We start from the raw sequence: 22,056 nt of genomic DNA, 5'->3' as shown, positions 1-22,056 counted from the left end.
CCCAGTTCGGCTTTGTTAAGGGCAGATCCTGCCTCTTAAACCTGGTTGATTTCTTTGAAACAGTCACCAAGGCCATTGACGAGGGGAAGGTCGTCCACACAGCCTACCTGGACCTCGCAAAAGCCTTCGATACAATACCCCACTCGGGCATTATAGATAAGCTCACCAGCTTAAATATAAACCCCTATGTCACTAGATGGATTGCAAACTGGCTCAAGGATAGAACCCACATGGTTAGAATTGCTGGAGCCATGTCAGACTCCAAACCAGTTACAAGTGGTGTCCCACAAGGCTCAGTCCTGGGATCTCTCTTGTTCGGTATATATTTCTCGGAGGTACAGGCCAACACGGAAGGACTGTGGCTGACCAAGTTCGCAGATGACTGCAAACTGGGCGCCATAATCGACTCTCCAGCCGACACAAGCATCCTCCAAAAGGGCCTCATAGAAACAGACAACTGGTGCCAGAGCCATGGCCTCAAGCTAAATGCCAAAAGTGTATAGTCATCCCTTTGGCAAAAACAAAGTGCCCACAAATTACCACATAGGTGGTAATCCATTAAGTACAGAAGAAGTAATTAGGGACCTGGGGACCCAAGTTGATAGCAATCTCTCATTTGACAACCACGTGGCCAAAGTGGTTAGAAAAACATTTTATGTAGCCCACCTAATCATGAAGGGATTCACATCTAGATCAGGGGAGGTCATTGTGCCTCTTTACTCATCCCTCATCAGGCCCATAATTGAGTACAATGCCCCTTTTGGGATGTACCTTACCAGACACCTGCAGCAACTGGAAAGACCCCAAAAGTACCTCAACAAGAGGATCAAAGGGCTCAAACAGATGCCATATGCTGCCCGGTTAAAGAAAATTCAGCTCTACTCAGTGGCATACCGCCTGTTCAGAGGCGATCTGTGCCTGACGTATAAAGCCATGTCCAACCCGGAATTAATGGACATGCTGCACCTCAGAAAATCCAAATCTCATCGAGCTACACGCTCGAGAGACTTGAACCTCAGCACTGAAATAAATAGGACATGCTGGAGGGACAGATTCATAACCCAGAGGCTCCCTACACTCTGGAATAAAATCCCTTTCCAGGTTAGGCAGAGTCCCTCATTGACTCTCTTCAAGAGGAATCTTGATGAGTGGATGGGAGATCGTAGGTTTACCCCGGGTATCACTTCTGTGTCACTGTTAGACAGAGGCACAGTATACCAACCTCGAAAAAGGGCATAGCAAAATAAATTTAAAATGGGTGGCGAAAGCCAAACACATTCTGGCTAGGCTTATAAATGCCCTAGGGCAGATAGCCTAGTATGAACCTATGAACCTATGAACCTATGTCTGCATGATTGAATTCCATGCTTGAGCTGACTAATGGTCTGGGGACCTGGAAGATGTCCTGAAACTTCAGAGGCAAGCTGGCTGATATATCCTTAGCAGGATACAACCCATATAGTTAAGGCTAGTGCAACAATGATCATTTGAAAATCTACCATTATGCTAAGTTTACTTTGACAGCTGCTGATTTTCAATGAGACCTGAATTTTTTGTGAAGAATAAGTAATGAATATGCAGATATTTTTTTCTAGTCCCCAAGAATTTCTGAATGTCTTCCCATTTCTGTTATTTTATTTTTATCCTCTTTGTGAAAGTTAGAATCATTAGATACATCATTGCTCCTGTCTATGCCACTCATAGATATAAAGCATACTGTAATTTTTTAGGCTTCTGAGATATTTCACTTGAAGAGAGAAACAAATGAAATTTCTACAGCCATGGCTTCCATTTTTTTTTTTTTTTTTTTTTTTTTTTTTTTGCTGAATTGCCTTGCAGTAAGGAAATTCCTAATGGAATATGATTCGACCACCCTTCATTGCAAAGAAAGAAATAGGCTGATCATTCCTCATGAATTCTGAGATAGAAAGTTTGAACATATACCTTAGAGCAGGGGTGTCCAACCTTTTCAGTTGCAAGGGCCGCATTGAGTCAACAGAAATGGTCTGGGGGCAAACGGCAAGTGAGGAGCAAAAAAAAAAAAAAAAAGGTCTCACATAAAGTGAGGAGCAAATAAAAAAAAAAAAAAAAAAAGGAGTCTATCTCTAACGACACATCCTAAACCACAGCGGAACTCCGCTCCACTAATGATTGGCAGTAGATTTTTACATGCTGGCTTGCCTGACCTAACGCACAACCTTCAACGAAGGAATGCCCATTCACACATGTCGCCACACAGATGACGCTCTAACTGAGAATCGAACGGGCAACATCTTACTAACATGCAAAAATACTACAGAAAAGTCATCTTATCTAATATGCAGATGCAAATGGCTTAAGCATCATTTTATCATATGTGAACAACCTCAAAATCACCACTAAGCTTCAGGATGACTTAAAGTGCAGCACTGAATACACAGGTTTACACTTGCTCCATTCCCACCTGCCTATCTGCATCATGACTATCTCAAGTATGTCTGTTTGAGTTATTACTGTGCACCTTGAGAGACTAGTTGAAATCACTTTATTACCTCTCACTATTACATGATTGCAATATCAGATTCCAGGTTAGACTGACTTAAACGTATGCAGCCTCTGATCTCATGTAACAAATGCTTCATGCTTAATGACAATCACTTTCTTTTATCATTTACTGATACTACCTGTGAGCAGTAAAAATACTTGCTAAATTTGAAGTCTGACCTCATACTCTTCTAAATATTAATGCTGTTTGAGACCCTGCAAAAGCTTAGTATCAACCTATGAACCTTATATGCTGTCAACCAGTATAAACCTGAAACACCACCATTCTAGACCTGGAGATAAGTAACATAAAACACAGGTGCCTAGCTATGGGAAAAAAAAACTATGTTTTTAAAAACAGAACAACCACCACCTCACCCATTAATGGTTGATCAGTATCTGAAAGTGAAGAGGGCAACCTACTTAAAGTGAAAACACAAACTGGACACTCTTTTACATTTAGTCATCCCTAACAACATTCTTACTTGTTGTACAGAACAATTATTCAGATACAGGGCACTATTCCCAATTACCACGAGGAGGCTCAGAAGGCAAATGATACCCTTCCTTGACTATTAAATGAGATAATATCATTCATTGGGTAGAGAAACTAAGCACTGGAGAGAGGAAGAAATCTCATGACAATCAACCAAATATATACAGAACAAAAAGACAGTCAGAATAGCAACTATTTCAACCAAAGTAACCTATCTTAGGGAAAAACAACTAACACCACCAAGTCTGCTCTCTTGGAAAAAATAAAACAATTAATTTGGAAGGCCATGGGCACTAGAATTAATAGTTAATGATTCAGGAGCCATCATGTAATTAGCCGGATTTGTAAAAAAATACAGAAAATTTCTGCTGTCAACACAGCAAATAATAGTAAACCAACTACCTTATGTAGAGAACTCCATTCAGCAGTAAATAACCCCCATTCAGCCCAACTTATATCGTTTGGCTGCTATTACCCTTCCATTTCAATTTAAAGAAAAAAAATAGTAGCAAAGTGCACTTTGAAACTCTTACAATAATAATATTCAAGATAAAGAACAAGGACAACATTCTGCAAACTCCATTCAGCTTTCCAGAGAATGGCTGCTTCACTGATAGTAAGACCATTGCCACTTATAGTCAAACAACGTTTTGCTGCAGAAATATTTCTGACCCATTTAAGATCACTTTAATACTGTCTATATAGCTTAGCTTACCTTTTACTGCTGTAGAATTGATGTTGTAGTCAGTGTGTAAAATAAATAATACATCCACTTTCTTCACCACGATCTCACTCCTTCCTTCACGCGAAATGAAAAAACCGAGCGGTGTGTTTTGGCGATGCGCATACCAGCTGAAAGACGCTGGCAAGAAAAACGTGAAAAAAGTAATTTTGTGCATGCGAGAATAGCTGAAGGACGGACAAAAAGTTAAATTTGAATTTAAGGGTGATCATTCCTCATGAATTCTGAGATAGAAAGTTTGAACATATACCTTAGAGGAAAACAACCTGCCATATCTAAATTATATTTCTGTACTGTAGATTATTCAGCAACTATACTATACTATAGATTATTTCCTGTGCTTTCTCCTATTAACCTGGTGAACTTAAGAATTCTGAGGCAGTGTAACAACTGCCTTATGTACACAGACATCTGTCTCCTCTTACCTCTCAACACTCAGACTTGTGAGAGATGTACTTATATATCCAAATTGGAAGCCATGCACTCTCAAGTCAAGACCGGAATAGCTGGTCAAGAGGAGAAGGTCAACACCTGCAACACACCACATGCAACACGTAGCCCACCAGAACACCCACCATCACAGCTCTCACATAAAAAGCAAATCACACACCCACATTTGTGGAGGCTCTCAATAGAAATGTACCCAAACAGCAGAGACCTCCAATGCAGAAATACACTTAACCACCACAACACAGCACAAATCACAAGACACATAGCTCACCTACACAGTGTATTCCTCAACCTAAGCCCCTAAGGCAAAACAGCTTGCCCAGTACACTAATCATAGGTGACATGATAGTGAGGCACACTGATGTCCCACTCACTAGGCTGAATAAGGAGAAGGTAACAGTCAGCTGTCTATCAGGTGGCAGAATCCGACATATAATACATGCACTCAGGTCACTCCACAACAAGTACAAGTATGACTCTGTCACTGTCCATGTGGGTGTGAATGACCTGAGATGCACCTCCCTGGACTACATGAAAAGAAACAAGGAGGAGGTCTTGGATTATGTGGCCCAGACAGGTATGACCCTAGCCCTGAGCAGCATCCTACTGTCACCCAGAATTATACTGCAGTACAAGCAGAAAATGATTGACTTCAACAATTTGCTATGTTTCTGGTGTCATTCTAAGGGGATCCAGTATCTGCTTGGGATGAAATGATTGACAGATCTTGATGCTTTGCCAGAGAGGGCCTGCATCTGTCACCCCTGGGTTTCCGGATACTGGCTAAGGCTCTTGCCACCCCTATAGTGCCTTTTTTAGGCAATGTTCCAAAGACCAAATTACCACTATAACAGCTATAAATAAATGCAATCTGAGGGTCATGCTGCTCAACACTAGAAGTCTAAATCTCAAGATGCACTTGCTTGAAGCACTCCTCAAATTGGAGAACACTGACATTTGTGCTGTAACAGAGACCTGGTTTAAAGCAGCAGAAAGCACCCCTGCACTACCAAGATATAACTAATTCCACACCTTTTGGCTCCAGAACATGGACTGAAGCTCCAAAGGCGGTGGTGTCTCCATATTCATAAAGGATATGCACACCTCCAGACTAGTAGCCCAGCATAATGCATCTGAGATACTTCAGGTACAACTAACATTGGGTAAGATGACGATTCAGGTCATAGCCTGCTATAAGTCCCCAACCATGTCCCAAGACACTCACTCCATGCTACTAAGCACCCTGGAAACTATTAGGGTCCACAAAACTGAAGAACAAACACTTTAAAACAAAAAGGATACACTAAGGCAGGGAAGCAGATAGAATCCAATGTATTGTAGGGTCCAACTCAGCACTCTCATACTAGGTGACTTCAACTACCCCTCCATCAACTGGGAAAACTACTCATGCACCAATACACTGGCCCAACGCTTCTTGGAATTCATCAGTTCCAATGCCCTGGACCAGCTCATTCTTACCCCCACTAGAGGAAGCAACATCCTTGACCTGGTTATTACTAACATGGGCAACCACTGCTCTACACCAATAGTTATATCCTCCCTAGTTAGATCCGACCACAAACTAATCACCATGGAAACCCACATCTCACCCACACCTTGAAAAAACACCTTGAAAAACTTCTCCAAAGATGACTTTGGGTTCCTGAAAACAGAGGTGGCTAACATCACGGTACCCATGTCAATGGAAAATAGATGCATGACTACCAAATCATAGATCAGTGCACTGTATGAACACGTAAATAAATGCATGAAACTAGCCATACCCAACAGAACCAAGACACTCTCATACAAAAAAGGAAGCCAATCTAGTGGTCCCCTGCCATTAATAAACACTACAACAAGAGGAAGAAACTGTTGCAGAAAAAGGTGAAGTCCCAAGACTGGAAAAACTCCCTTATTAACCTCAACAAAAAGTTGAGATCCCCCTTCAAAACTAGCTATGAAAGCGGAATTGTGGTAGACACTAAAACAACCAAAAAGCCTTCTATAGTTATATCAAGAATCTCCACGGCAATACCCAGGTTTGCTCTGAGTTACTGCATAATGGTAACTCTTATACTGAGCCAACAGATATTGCCAACATACTGGCCAACAGATTCAGTGCCAACTTTACCCCCCCCCCCCCAAAGGAGCAATCACAATACTGAAGGAATGCCAGGCACCCAGCATTACTGAAGCACAGGTTAAAGCTGCATTGTCCAAGGCCAAGAATACAGCTTCCATGGGACCCAACAATATCCCTGAATGTGTTCTACATGAACTACAAAGTGAAATGGCACCATATCTGTGTGCCCTGTTCAACCACAGCCTCACCTCAGGCTTTGTCCCTACCGAATGGAGCACTGCTACAATCATCCCTTTCCATAAAGGGTGAGTGACTACAGACCCTGGGAATTGTCGCCCCATTAGCCTGATGAGTCTGATATTTAAGGCTATGGAGTGCATCATCATGAACCTAATTAACAAGGATATAGGGAATCTACAAACTCTAGATCCCACATAATTTGGTTTAGTGAAAGGTAGATTATGCTTGCTCAACCTGGTTGACTTCTTTGAGTCAGTCACCAGAGCTGTGGATGAGGGCAAGGCAGTTCATATAGACTACCTCGATCTGGCCAAGGGCTTTGATACCATTTCCCACTCAGGAATTATTGATAAACTCACCAAACTAGGCATCAACCCCTTTATCACTAGGTGGCTTGCAAATTGGCTCACAGAGAGAACCCTAAGTGTGAAAGTAGCGGACTCCAAGTCAGACTGCCAACCAGTCATGAGTGTAGTCCCAGAGGGATCAGTCCTGGGTCCTCTCCTGTTTGGCATCTACTTCTCAGAAGTCCAGGCCAACATGGAGGGACTCTGGCTGACAACTGCAAGCACAGACAACTGCAAGCTGGGAGCCACTATTAACTGCCCAAGTGATGTAGACATCCTTATAGAAAGGCCTCACTGAGACCAATGACTGGTGTTGAAACCATGGTCTTAAAATTAATGCCAAAGAATGCATCATCATCCCCTTTGGGAAAAACTCAATTCCCACTAATTACCACATCAATGGGAGCCCACTAAATGCTGAAGGCATTATAAGAGATCTGGGGACACAGGTTGACAGCAACCTCTCCTTCGACCATCACATTGCCACTATGGTCAGAAAGTCCTTCTATGTGGCACATCTCATTACCAAGGATTTTGCATCCAGGAAGAAAGAGGTAATCATCTCTTTCTACTTTATGATGCCCCATTTGGCATGCATTTCACTAGACACATGCAACAGCTGGAAAGGCTACAAAAGTACCTCATGAAGAGGCTCCTTGGTCTTAAACACATGCCCTACATGGAGAGACTCAAAAAACTCCAGCTATTCTCTGTCTCATATAGCCTACTAAGAGGCGATCTCTGCTTGACTTAAAAAGCCATGTCTCCCAGCTCTGTTAGAAATGCTACATCTAAAGAAATCCAAATCTCTCCACACCACATGCTCCAGAGACTTCAACCTCATGGGTCTATATTAGATTATCGAACGCTTAAAAAAGCAAATGGTGATTAATCAACCCTATGTAAGCAAAAGCTTACAATTTCGAACTGTCAGAACAGCGATTTTTTTCCTAGGGGAAAAATCGCTGTTCCAACAAAAAAAATATATATTAAACACTTGAAACATTCCATTAAGTGGGGAGCTTCGCCCTCCACACCTCCCCGATGTGGGGGGCTGTGCCCCCCTACTGAAATATACCAACTTCGAGACCGCACTACAGTGCCAAAAATGGCAAAGTAAAAAAGCGGCCAAGCGAATTCTTTCTCAGGGAAAGAATTCACTTAAAAGCTGCTTCGATATTTTGTCATTTCAGGCTTTTGAGTTCAACCAAGAAGCATTCGAAAGAATGCATCTTCGGTCTTGCAATAGGAAACCAACCTCATTACCACAATCAACAGAACATGCTGGAGGGACAGGTTCACAACCCAGAGACTGCCCTTGCTCTGGAATAGACTTCCTATACATGTCAAGCAGATCACCTCACTGGCCCTCTTCAAAAGAAATCTTGATGAGGGGATGGAAAATAGAAAGTTCACCCCGGGGATCACTGCAGTGGCTCTACTTGATAGAGGCACTGGGAACTAACATTGGGTGGCACAATGCCATGGCACTTCTATGGACTAGGCTTGTAAAGGCTCCAGGGCCATTAGCCTAGTACACACCTATGAACCTATGAACCTACGAATCTATGAACTCAAAAATGAATGACAACATGCAAAATTTATAATATTGTTCACACTGTGAATCTGCTTCTAACTTCCATGATGCCTTTAGTGTGACTGCTAAGTATTGCAATGGAGACAATGTAACATAAAGTATTCAATGGAATTCATCTGTGATTTGAAATCTATTCTAGCATATCTTACAGCAAGCAGAAATAGGTATGTATTCTCATGCGAGACCATTCAAGTGCTTCATTTCTTTAAAATACCCAAACCATTATCCTGGGATGTCTGTGAGCCCCCACCCCCAGCACTAATGTTAAAAAATGCAATTAAATACATAGCAGGATAATATCAGAAAACCACTTAAGATGAACTAGGCCATGGAAGCACAAGGCTGAAAGACTGACCTACAGTTTGCAAAAGGTAATGCTGGAGCTTAGAGCACCTTTATCATTGCCAATTAATATAGTTTATGCAGCCTCCTATAGTGGTATATTTTGGTTGGTGAATGTCATGCATTGTGATTTTCTGCTGGATATTGGTTATTCTTGCCTTTCAAGTATTGAAGTATTGTTGAAAATATAGTGATTATGATATGAAAAATATAGCTGTAATGAGATTCATCAGTGGTATTACAAACATGTTTGATTTAGTGGCATGCTTTAGTTTACTAACAAGAAGACATGGCCATTTAAGGTGCTGTCTTTGGTGGAACAACCATTATCAAATATAAATCAGGGCTGCTGGAAACATTAAAAGCGATGCATGCATTATTGTGGTCAATATAAAGATTTTGATTAGTAGATTTAAATTCACAGAATTTGCAACTTAAGGTGCACATTGGTTGTACTGAAACTGATTGTAGAGATTACATGCCTCTACAACATATCCCACCTTACAAAATGTCAACTGTGAAACATGGACCTGCCATCATACAAAGAGGAAGAGCACATAGGTTCATAGGTTCATAGGTAGGTACTAGGCTATCGGCCCTAGGGCCCATACAAGCCTAGCCAAAAAATGTACCCTGTTGAGCAGAGCCACAGAAGTGATCTCCATGGTGAATTTCCCATTTCCCATCCAATCATCAAGATTTTTCTTGAAGAGTGCTAATGAGGAGCTCTGTTTGACATAGATAGGTAGTCTGTTCCAGAGTATGGGAAGTCTCTGGGACAGGAATCTATCCCTCCAGCATGTTCTGTTTATTGTGGTGACAAGGTTAAGGTCCCTAGAGCGTGTAGCTCGGAGGGATTGGGATTTCTTTAAGTGGAGCATGTCCAACAGCTCTGGGTTTGACATAGCTTTGTATGTTAGGCAGAGATCGCCCCTGAGTAGGCGATATGCGATGGAGTAAAGCTGTCATTTTTTGAGACGGTCTGCGTAGAGCATCTGTTTGAGGCCAGTAATCCTCTTTGTGAGGTATTTCTGTGGTCTTTCCAGTTGTTGTAGATGTCTTGTGAGGTACATACCAAAAGGGGCGTTGTACTCTATAATGGGTCTAATGAGTGATGAGTAGAGGGGAACAATGACCTCTTTTTTTCTGGATGAGAATCCTTTTGTGATGAGATGAGCCATGTAGAAGGATTTCCTGACCACTGTGGCGATGTGACTATCAAAGGAGAGACTACTGTCCACCTGTGTCCCAAGGTCTCTTATCACATTTTTGGCATTAAGTAGACTACCAGCTATGTGGTAGTTCATCGGTACAGAGTTTTTACCAAAGGGGATGACAATACACTTTTTGGCATTGAGCTTCAGGCCATGGCTTTGACACCAGGTATCTGTCTCAGTGAGGCCCTTTTGTAGTTTGTCCACATCGTTAGGAGTTTCAATTATGGGTCCTAGTTTGCAGTCATCTGCAAACTTTGTTAGCCAAAGACCTTCTGTGTTGGCCTGCACTTCAGAGATGTAGATACCAAACAGGAGAGGACCCAGGACTGAACCATGTGGTACTCCACTTGTCACTGGTCTGATGTCGGATTTGGAATCCGCTACTTTCACAGTGTGGGTTCTGTCCATGAGCCAGTTGGCAACCCATCTTGTGACATATGGATTTATACCTAGTTTAGTGAGCTTATCTATAATTCCACAGTGGGGGATGGTATTGAAAGCCTTGGCGAGATCTAGATAAGCTGTGTGAACCATTTTACCCTCATCTATGGCTTTGGTGACTGCTTCAAAGAAGTCAGTCAGGTTTAGGAGACATGATCTGCCTTTTACAAATCCAAACTGAGTAGGGCCCAGAGTTTGGAGATTACCAATGTCTTTGTTTATGAGTTCCATGATGATATGTTCCATGGCCTTGCAGACCAGGCTCATCAGGCTAATGGGGCGGTAGTTCCTGGGGTCCGTCGTGGCTCCCCCTTTGTGGAGTGGAATAACTGTCGCGGTGCACCATTCAGTGGGTACAAAGCCTGAGGTGAGGCTATGATTGAACATGGTACTTAGGTAGGGTGCCAGTTCATTCTGTAGTTCATGTAGAACGCAGCCTGGGATATTGTCAGGTCCCATGGATGCTGTGTTCTTGGCTTTGGAGAGTGTGTTTTTTACCTGTGTAGCCGTGATTATAGGAACTTTGCATTCTTCCGGTATAGAGATGGGCCCTCTAGGGGGTGAGAGGGGGGTAAAGTTAGCACTGAACCTATCTGCTAGGATGTTGGCAATATCAGTTGGTTCTGTATATTTAGTGCCATTATGCTGTAACTCAGAGGAGATCTGAGTGTTCCCATTTAGATTCTTGACATAACTATCGAATGCTTTGTGGTTGTCTTTAGAGTCAGTGGCAATTTAGTTTTCGTAACTAGCTTTGGAGGATTTTATGAGGGATCTCAGCTTCTTACTGAGGTTGACCAGGGAGTTCCTCCAGTCATGGGATTGATTTTACTCTTTTTTGCAACAGTTTCTTTCTTCTGTTGTAGAGTTTGTTTATGGCAGAGGACCACCAGATTGTCTTCCTTTTTCTGGAGGATAACATCTTGATTCTATTAGGGATAGCATGATCCATGCACTCGTGTAAGTGCTTATAAAGTGCATTTGTGTAGGATTCGGCAGTCATACCTCTATTGTCCGTCTGCATGGGTGTCATGAAGTTTGCCACTTCTGTCTTAAGAAGTGTGAAGTTGGCTTGAGAAGTTTTTTACGATGGTTTCTCTAATTGGGGCTGGGGGTGGGATGTGGATGTCTAGGCTGATTAGATTGTGGTCAGATCTGACCACCTTTCTTACTTTTTCATTAATTCCAAAATCTGCAGGATCTTCTTTCAAGTCTCTCTCTCCATTTTCAGCTCTGCTTTTCTGTCTTAATATTGATAAGGGGTGGCTTGGTTGCACACCTAACATATTTAGCCTGCGTTTGGTGGAGATGTTTTTGAGCTCTTGTCTTTTCTCTGCATGTTATGTAATTCTGATTAACAGGCTGATTTCATTATTTAAAGCCATGGCCTTTAGTTCTGAATTTATGCATTCAGCAGTTCATGCTGGTGAATCTGGAACCAGAAATAAAGGCAAAATAAGATTCATAGATATCATGATACACAACTTTGAGCTATTATCATGCTTCTTGTAAGAGTACAGTGACAAGTAAAATAATTACATTTTTAAAGGATATTTTTCAATGTATATGAAAAATATGCTCTCAAATCTAAACACTACAACTAGACAAGACAAAACTATAATTAAGTAAATGTAAATGATGCATAACAAAATATGACAAGTTCATACTCAGATACCATATGCATAAGCTATTAAAATAAAAAAAGTCTTTATAGAGTGCATTTCACATTAAGCTGCTATCCATATGCTGATGGCAGTTTTTACAAAGTCAAATGATGAGAATGAAAACTGAACTGATTTTTTGACAGTAAATGGTTGAAATTGCCTCACTGATAGGATACATATGCAAGAGTGTGCAGATTATCTTGGAAAGGATAAAAGCATTTCATATAATTAACAGCTGAGTCAGCAGATGATGCTGCAAGAACGGCCTTAACGTAAAATGTGCTAATACCCAAGATAGAATATGTTCTGCTACCTTCCACTCCTCAAGCAGTACACAAGAAATCAAAATACCAGAGGATAAAATAGTTAGATTTGCCCTTCTGGCAGGTGTGAACTGCCACCACTGCATCCCCTATGGCAAAGCAAATAGGCTGGCCATTATGAATAGAGTCACCTTACTATTAAGCACTTTGATTTTTAAAGTTCTAACTCTTGGTTATTGCCTCCTTCCCCATTAAAAGAAAACTCCAAATAAGGGAACAAAACTACCCACTTAGAAGCAGCCAAGAAAAAGAGACTAACACTAGTCAGACTTAGATAAAACTTGCAATAGGTGAAAAAGTCTTCTCTGGGTTAGGAACTGCAATTTGGAACCAGCTGCTCAGTGAGATAAAAACTCCAAATCTTTGGCATAGTATAAGAAGGATCTTAAGCTTCACTCACTTGCATAATTAATCTAAATGTACATGGCTCTTAGACACTGGGTAAATGCTTGCACTTTATTTCAAAGCATACATACCTGCACTAATAATCTTTGTATATATTGTAAATAAGGAAACTCTTGTCACTTTGTAAAGCCTTTACTGTAATACTATATAAACTCTTAGCCTTTGACATGGATATTTATTTTGTTGCTCTTTGTGTATCATCTGCATCAGTGTTGTTTGTGACTTTTGTCTATCAGCCACTATGTAACTGCAATAATTATCACTATACTGTATGTATTAATTTTTTCCCAAGTTTTTTTTAGCTGTACTAAGGTCATGCCTGAAATGGTTTGGCAGACAAGCTCTTTCATCAGGATAACAAAATGAAAATATAAAAAAATGAAATAAAACAGAAATATAGGGTTCAATGAATCAAAGAAAGAGGAAAGAAAGACAAAACACTAAAATAAAAAAGCACAACTTAGTAAAGATAGATGCCCAGAAATGCTGCTATGAGTTGAGGCATGTTAGCATTTCTTAATGAACAGGGAATGTGCTACATGTTAACCTTGAATGCCAGCTTCTTGTTTTTCTATGAAGATAACTCACCTCATCGATTTTTGGCTTTATTTCTAAAGTAGTCTTTATGCAGGAATAAACGTAAAGACAGTTAGTTAGCTTTAAAAATATTTAAATTGAGAATTTTGATCCTGCTAAGGAAGCTTTTACTTCTCATTGTTTTCTGTTTAGCTATAATGGAGAGAAAGTCTCCAAGCCTGTATAGAAAATGAGTACAGTAAGCTCTCTGTTAACCAGAACTCAAGCAACCAGAACTCTCAAGCACCAGAAAAAAAAACTGAAGAAATACAGTACAATTTTCATGTATTCTACTTTCTGTCCTCCCCCTCCCTGCAAAAACATACGTTACCTTTTTAGAGTTTTAGAGTTTTAAAAAGGAAGCTAGGAATACATTTCCTCTCTCCACAACCTAAGAACAAGTCAAACCAAACAAATAGTATAGGATACAGTATTAGTCAGGCCTATTTTTAATAGTAACTCTCAAGCAACCAGAAACTACAGTTATCCGGCATCTACCAATCCCCATGGGTGCCGGTTAATTGACAGTTTACTGTATATCAGTCAAAGCAGCTGCAAAAGTGATCAAGGCCTGTTGTGTCTAGGCTGCATTTGTTGTTCCTTAGTCCAGCATGAAAGACAGTGGCATATAAGCAAGTAACATGGTATATAAGATATGGAAAGTTATCAGTGGGTCATGTAATGGGACAGTACATAATATTGTAAGTATGTGAAACTGGTACTCATAAAACACAAATGACTTGGTGAGTTTAGACAGAATATTGTTCCTTGGTTATGAATCTCTTTTTTTCTGGTCCACTTTAAAGAGTTACAATTCTCTGAAACAAAGACTAATGAAGTGTCAGAAATAGGAACAGTCCTTTTCAGTTCATAACTAATTTAATTGTTAGATGATTGCTCATAACACAATAAAGTATCATTTTGCTCAGACAGCACCATTAACTCTAACAGTGCTAAATAAAATATTCTTTATAATGAAGTACAAGGATCTTGGAACTGATTTACTTTAGTTATTGGCATATTTCATATTACTGAATGAATAGCTACATTGGCCTATGGATATTTTCAATAGAGATCCTATAAGGAATTTACACCAGAGAAATATAAATAAATAATTAGCGGAAAGCACAACAAAAGTCTTCATTATATTAATGGAAATATCCCTGTTCTTCATTACTGAGTACTGCAAATTATTTAACTTTCACCCAGAGAGCCACTAGCTAAGGGTTTATATAGTACTCTGATTCCAAGATGGCCGCTAGCTAGGAGGCACACTTCACAGACAGCTTCTGAATGGGAATTAAAATCTAAACCAATCTTGGCTTAAACACTTCTCAAAACCCAGCAGAAATCAAGAAATCTAACAATATACTGGCTACTAAACCATATTTTTCAGAAGATTTTGCAAAAAGAAAAAGAAAATCACAGTATTTTATACTTATCTGCGAGACCACATGTGCTGACAGGGGAACATATATAACAGTACAGACTTCACTGAAAATCTGCAGTTTCTACAAAGAAAATAAAAAATATCAATTGTAGTAATATGGATTCAATGGAAGCACAAACAACAAAAACAAGAGACCACATGTGCTGACAGGAGAACATATATAACAGTACAGACTTCACTAAAAATCTGCAGTTTCTACAAAGAAAATAAAAAATATCAATTGTAGTAATATGGATTCAATGGAAGCACAAACAACAAAAACAAGAGACCACAATTAAGCACACCTGAGAAAGAAGTAAGTACAAAAAAAAAAAAAAAAAGAACTGCAAAGCTGCAAACAGAGAAGCAGACTCCCAAAATGGCCACTGAAAAATCTCTCTTACTGGAAGACCTTAAATTAGCTCTAATACCTCTGCAGGAAGAAATTAAATATTTTTCTACAAAACTAAATGCCTTTGGTAATACCTTAGACGAAATATCATCCAGACTACAGAAAAACGAGGAGAAAGCTCTTGAAAATGAATACAAGATAGAGGAAATAAAAAAGTAACATTGCCACAGGAAAACAATATCTGAACTGCAACAAAAAAAAATAGACTTAGAAGCAAGGTCCAGAAGAAACAATGTGCTTATCAGAGATATCCCTGAATCATATGAGCAAACCTCCCTGCATGCTGCTATAACAGAAATATGTGAACTATTCCTGGATAAAAATGTGGCAGTACAAAGCTTTGTAATAGAATGGTTCCATAGAGCACTAAGAAAATCCCAAACAATTAATGCTCCAAGACAAGTATATGTGAGATTACTGAATGCAGTTTATGCCAACATGATTTCAAAAGCAGGCAAAATAAAAAAAAAAAACAATTCATGTGGAAAGGAAATAACAGTTGCACAAGATCTACTATTGATAATCAAACAACAGAGACAAATTATTTTACCATTTTGTGCATATTTGATAAAGAACAAAATAAAGTTCCAAATGAAGTATCCTGCTTCACTGCATTTCCAATTCAAGGGTTCTGCATATCAAATAAAAAACAAAGATGAAGCAAACTCAACCTTCTTGAAAGTATTTAATGAAATCCCTACAAAATAACAAGGGAAAAGTAAGTACATTTGTTCTGCTACTGTAAGAATTTCTAGTGCATCTATGGTATAAAAATGCTTAATTCCCACAAAATAATGATGTCGCTTTTGTTTTAAACATTATTTTAGTAGTTTCTGATGTAACTTTACCATAAAATACAAGAACAACATTTTAAAAGCTTTATTTTCAATTTCAACATTCTAAAAGCCGTTTTTCCAGGAAGCTGAGTCACAGCAAGCACCCCGTGACCTTTGACCTCACACCAAAAACGTAAATAAGTCATCAGTGATGTCAGAGCCAAAATCCAGGCTATGGTAGCCTAGAAATCACAAAAAGAAGCAAATGCAAGGTAAACACAAAGCTATATCTTCCACAGCTCATATACATCAAAAACCAGGAAGTAAAATCAAAGCTGCAAGGCTGTAAATCATGCGACTGCTTTTTTCTTCAAGAATAAGAACCATACATGGCTTAAATTCCACAGAGGTACTGCAATCTTTGTATCTCAATACACATAAGCCCTTAAAGACAGTCTTGATTGCAAAATAATTCTGAAGCACTAACATTCTAGCAGATACAAAGGATGGAAGCAGTATTAAGTAAGAACTGTGTAAGAAGCTGTGACTTAAAATAACCTTGCAGGGAAGAAAAGAGAAGGGGAAGAAAAAAAAAATAACAGCTTATGTAGAAGACGTTAAATAATATGAAAAGGTTGGCACAATAATGTTAACAAAATGTATATATGCTCTTTCATGATATATCACTTTTTTTTGTTTTTCTTTTTGCGAACTAATTATCGGTTACTAGAGGAAAAGTATAGTGTTTATACATGATGCATGCTAAGTAAATCATATTGTGAAGATGCATTCGTATGTGAAATTTCACATACATAGTATTATTGAGGAAACAAAAGAAGTTTTGAAAGCACAAATTACAATTGCACTATATTTACTTAACAGTATATGTACTAGTAAAGTCAGCTAATAAATACAAATAAGCTATTAATGTCTGAAATAGCTGGGGAAGCGTGGAATATAGAAGTGTAAACATTAACAACCCTACTGCCTACTTGGGTTAAGAACACACAACAAGTTATTTTATTTAGGTTGCTGTCTGGGGAGTTATACTCTGGAAATGTGTGATGTTTTTTGGAATGCAAATAATTATTGTATTATAGTTAAATCTGTAGATAGGGATTGTTTTTTTAAATTCAGAATGTTGTTTACACTACTTGTTTATTGGATAATCTTTTCTCTTTCAGAGATTAGGAGTAAGTGGTTAGGCACCAAGGAAAGTTTGAAAGAGGATTATATCACCTTAATCTTATATCTAACTATTTCTCAGATCATAGTAAAATGTGCGCAAAGTGCTCCGACAAGATTCAAAATAAAATACATAGATTCCTCAGATATAATAAGAACAAAATAGTATTCTCATAAAATGGTTAATATAGCCTCATGGAATGTAAATGGCTTACAGGACACTAAAAAGAAAAAAGCTAGTCATGCATCTCATTTATAATTCAAGAACTAATATAACCTTTCTGCAGGAAACACACATGACTATGGAACAATGGGACAAGGGTACTGAAAACAATTCTAAATGGATTAAGAAAATAATAGCAGCTGGAGAGAGTACTTCAGCAAGAGGTACAGCTATAATAATCAATAAATCATTTGATGGTAATATCATTAATTAGAACTACGATGTTAAAGGAAGATGGTGCTATTTTACAACCTTACTGCCAACTCTCAAGAATCCTGTATTACTGTGTAATGTTTATGGTCCATGTAACTACCAACTCGATTTCTTAATTGAATTATATAATTTTCTAAATAAACATCCAAATCACTCAATTATAATTGGGGGGATTGGAATATAAATATTAATCCACTAAAAGATAGGTCAAATAAAAATCATACTCAACCTCTCCAAGCCACAACATTCCTATCAGAAGTAATTGAGGACTTCAACTTAATAGATCCATTTGAACTAAGCAATACAGACACTCAAGGTACCAGATACACTTATTTTTCCCCATATCATAAAACCTGGTCGAGGATTGACATGTTTTTGATTTCTCAAGGCTTGACACATCATGAAGTGAGCTATAACACAGAACCTAGATCTTTATCAGATCACTCTAAAATAAATCTAATAATAACACATAACAAGGTGGGGTATAAATTACACAATTCAGCAAACTGGACATTAAATACACATTTGCTAAAAAATAAAGATGTAGAACAAGAGATTATTAAATCTCTAATGCAATTAAATGAAGATTTTTTAAGTGGCGAGATTCCTCTGGACATTCAGTGGGCAGCCTTTAAAGTTATGGCTAAGGGTACTTTCATTCAAAAGGCATCATATTTTAAAAAACAAAGAAGAGAAAATATAGAGCAATTAGAAAACAAGCTAAGACTGCTTGAAACTGAGCTACAAAAAATGGTAATCCTACTGTTGAGAAGCAAATAGCAAGCTTACAAAAACAATTAAATGAGATTATAACACAACAATTCTCGTTTACAGAACTCAGAATGCCACATAAATATGCAGAATGGGTGCAAACACCTTCAAAAATGTTATCAAGAATTATCAACATAAATAACCTCCATTGTAAAATACAAGAAATAAAATATAAAGACAAGACATATAGATCTGATATTGAAATAACTGGGGTTTTTGAAGAAATATTTCAAAACATATATGGCCCACAAGAGTATATTAAAAAGAATCTATTTCAATCCTTTGCAAATAACTTAGATTTTCCTAAGGTTAATGAATCCAAAGACAATAATCTTAAAAGCTTAATAACAGAAGAGGAAATTAGTAGGGCTATTGATAAAATAAATCCTGGAAAAGCTCCTGGCCCTGATGGATATGTAACAGAATTCTATAAACACTTTAAGTCTCAAGTCACACCAATACTTTTAAAACTGTACAACTATATTATACAAGTTGGGATATCGGACCTATATATAAACAACTCTAAAACTGTGCTTATTTCAAAACCAAATACAGATCCCACTAACCCATATAATTATAGACCTATAGCTTTGATTAATCTGGACATTAAGATTTTCTCAACAATTATAGCTCAAAGAATACAAAAGGTAGCTCCAGGCATAATATCACTGGAACAACTACATTTTATGAGTCAAAGACAAGTTAAGGATAACACATTAACTATAGATGCTCTAACCCATTTATGTGCTAAGGACAAATCCCCATAATATGCATTATCTGACAACTCAACAAAAGCCTTTGACAGAGTAAATCAGATTTTTTTACTTTTTATACTGTATAAATTTAGATTCCCTAAGGAATATATAAAAATGATCAAAACATTATATACTAAAGCAACTACTATCCTTTATATTAATAAGAAAACTTCTAAACCAATACAAATAGTTAACGGAACAAGACAAGGTTGCCCACTTTAACTATATTTGTTTAATCTGTATATAGAAACACTACTTCTGCAAATTACTCAGATAACATACTATCATCTTATCTCTGTTTCCAACACCCAAATTAAATACACAGCATTTGCGGATGATCTAATTATCTACTTTCAATATCCTAATACTGATTTAAATAAAATACTATCATCTATACATACTTTTTCCATGGTATCCAACTATGAGATTAATCCCAGGAAATCAATCATATATCCAATTAATCCAATAGGACATAAAGAGTTTTACTTTCCGGAGACTAAGGTCAAAGTGCAATACACTCTGAAATATTTGGGTATAAACTTTAGTCATGTACAAGCAGAATTGTTCACTAACAATATTGGTAAGACATGGTACAATATAGTTGAGAGTATGAATAAATGGGAAAAGCTTAAACTATCTACCTTATCAAAAGCCTCAATTATAAAAATGAACATTCTGCCTAAAATTTTACATCATCTCAATGCCATTTTTATAAAAATACCAGTTAATTTCTTTAATAAAATGGAAGTTAGACTGGCAAAATTTATCTGGTACCCAAAGTGTACGAGAATTAGCTATGATAAGCTAATACCCACAAAAGAAAAAGGTGGCCTAGGCCTTCCTGACTTTCAGTTATACTATGAAATTATCAATGCAATATCGTACAGATAGTGAATTATGACCCAGTAGGGAATACACGGTATCCATTATGGATCATATTACTATATAGGGACATAACACAATATAAAATCAATCTAAAATTGATCCCCTTTATAAAACAGGAAACTCTTAAAACAATAAAAAATTCATCCAATATTAATTAACAACTCTGAAATTTTTTAAAAAACTACTGATTTCAGTAAACTTAAAAGATACAATTACTCTCCTGCAACCAATTCACAATAATCCAGATATAAATCTAGCAAACAATATGATAAATCTGGATAACTTTCCTTTAATAAAAAATTACACAGTTTGGGATTTTTATCAAATAAGAAATCTTTCATTGAAAGATATCACAAACTTAGTCAAAGTCAGTAAAAATTATAACCTGATAATTAAACAAATCATATATCTAGTAAATATTCTAACCAAAGATATCAAAGTAGTTGAGCAAGAAGTCAAGTTAGCACAACAAATTATAAAAATGCTATTAAGTAAAAAGAAAATGATATCAAACACTTATAAATTGATTGCAACTTTTAAATACTAAAACACTATAATCTTTTCAAAATTTTGGGATAGGAAGAACAACACCATAACAAATAACTAAAAGGAATTAACTATCAAAAACACTATAAAACTGACACCATATAAAAAATTTATATATGCACAACTCATGATTTTTAACAAAGCATAATTCACGCCTGTACATCTTAACAAATTTAACCCATCCAAGTCACCATATTGTCCCTTTTGCCCAAATAAAGAAACGGACATCCTTCATATATTCTGGAGCTGAAAAACAGTATATAAGCTATGGTGCTTAAAATCAGGATACTCAAGATTTATGCTCTCATGGCAAACAGCTATACTCCATTTATTTAAGGGTAATTTTAACAAGTTAACTAAACATATCTTAATAACACTTTGCACTCTGATGAAAGCTTATATAGCAAAAAACTGGATTGATAGATCAAAATTAACCTGGTTAGAATACAAAAGCGTAGCAAAAAAACACATATTAGCCAATAAACTATATACAAAAAGTCAGAGAAATCAAATATATTATCAAGAGTACTGTAAAACATTAATTGAAATACTCTCTTAATATTCTGGTATAGTCTATGTATTTTAAGGATAGTAAACATTACTGCTGGAATCAAACCTGCTACTAATGGTACTGCAATACATTAATTGATATCTTGTCATAAATAGTATGTAAATACTATGTACATAAGAAATGTAAGCACACCACTCTGTTGAAATTAGCAACCAAATAAGTAAGGTGACATACATGTATATATGTACATACATTTTTAGTAGAGTAGAATGTTATCATATTATAGGTTGATGTTATGCATATATTATAGCTCACAGTAGTAAAGTTGGTATAATAAATATGCCATATTGAAAAACTTTTAGACAAACTTATAATTTAATTATATCAGTATGATAATACTATGGTTTTCTACAAAGTATGAATGTTATTAGAATAATGGGCAATAACTATCATTACATGTTTATGAATGTACAATGTAACATCAACTGTACCACATGTAATTGTCCTGTTATTCTTTTTTGTTTTGTTTGTATACCAGAAAAGTTTTTAATAAAAAGATATTTGATAAAAAAAAAAGAGTTTATATAGTACCACAGCAGAGTGTATAAGTCCTCTCATATTTATTGCAGTGTTCCCCACATAATGCGGATCCAGGCATCTGGTTCAAGGCTAAAACCTACAGCCTTCTGATCATCTGGCACCAAAAGCAAAGGTGGGTTGTAAGGGCGATACTCATATCTAAATACAATGACTTCAATTGGGCACCACGGGCATTATTTCAGTTTCCTTTAGAAAAATGATGTCAGCCTGTAATCTGATTAATCACATTCAACCAACTGTGGTATGACCATCATAAGAAGCAAGAGTAGGAGATCTGTTACAAGTTTGCAGCTAAAGTAAG

The sequence above is a fragment of the Protopterus annectens genome, chromosome 11.part0 (genome assembly GCF_019279795.1).
Source record: "Protopterus annectens isolate FY-2018-M chromosome 11.part0, PAN1.0, whole genome shotgun sequence".
NCBI classification, from domain to species: domain Eukaryota; kingdom Metazoa; phylum Chordata; order Ceratodontiformes; family Protopteridae; genus Protopterus; species Protopterus annectens.
The sequence above is the reverse complement of the archived record's forward strand: the minus strand, read 5'-3'. Positions refer to the sequence as shown.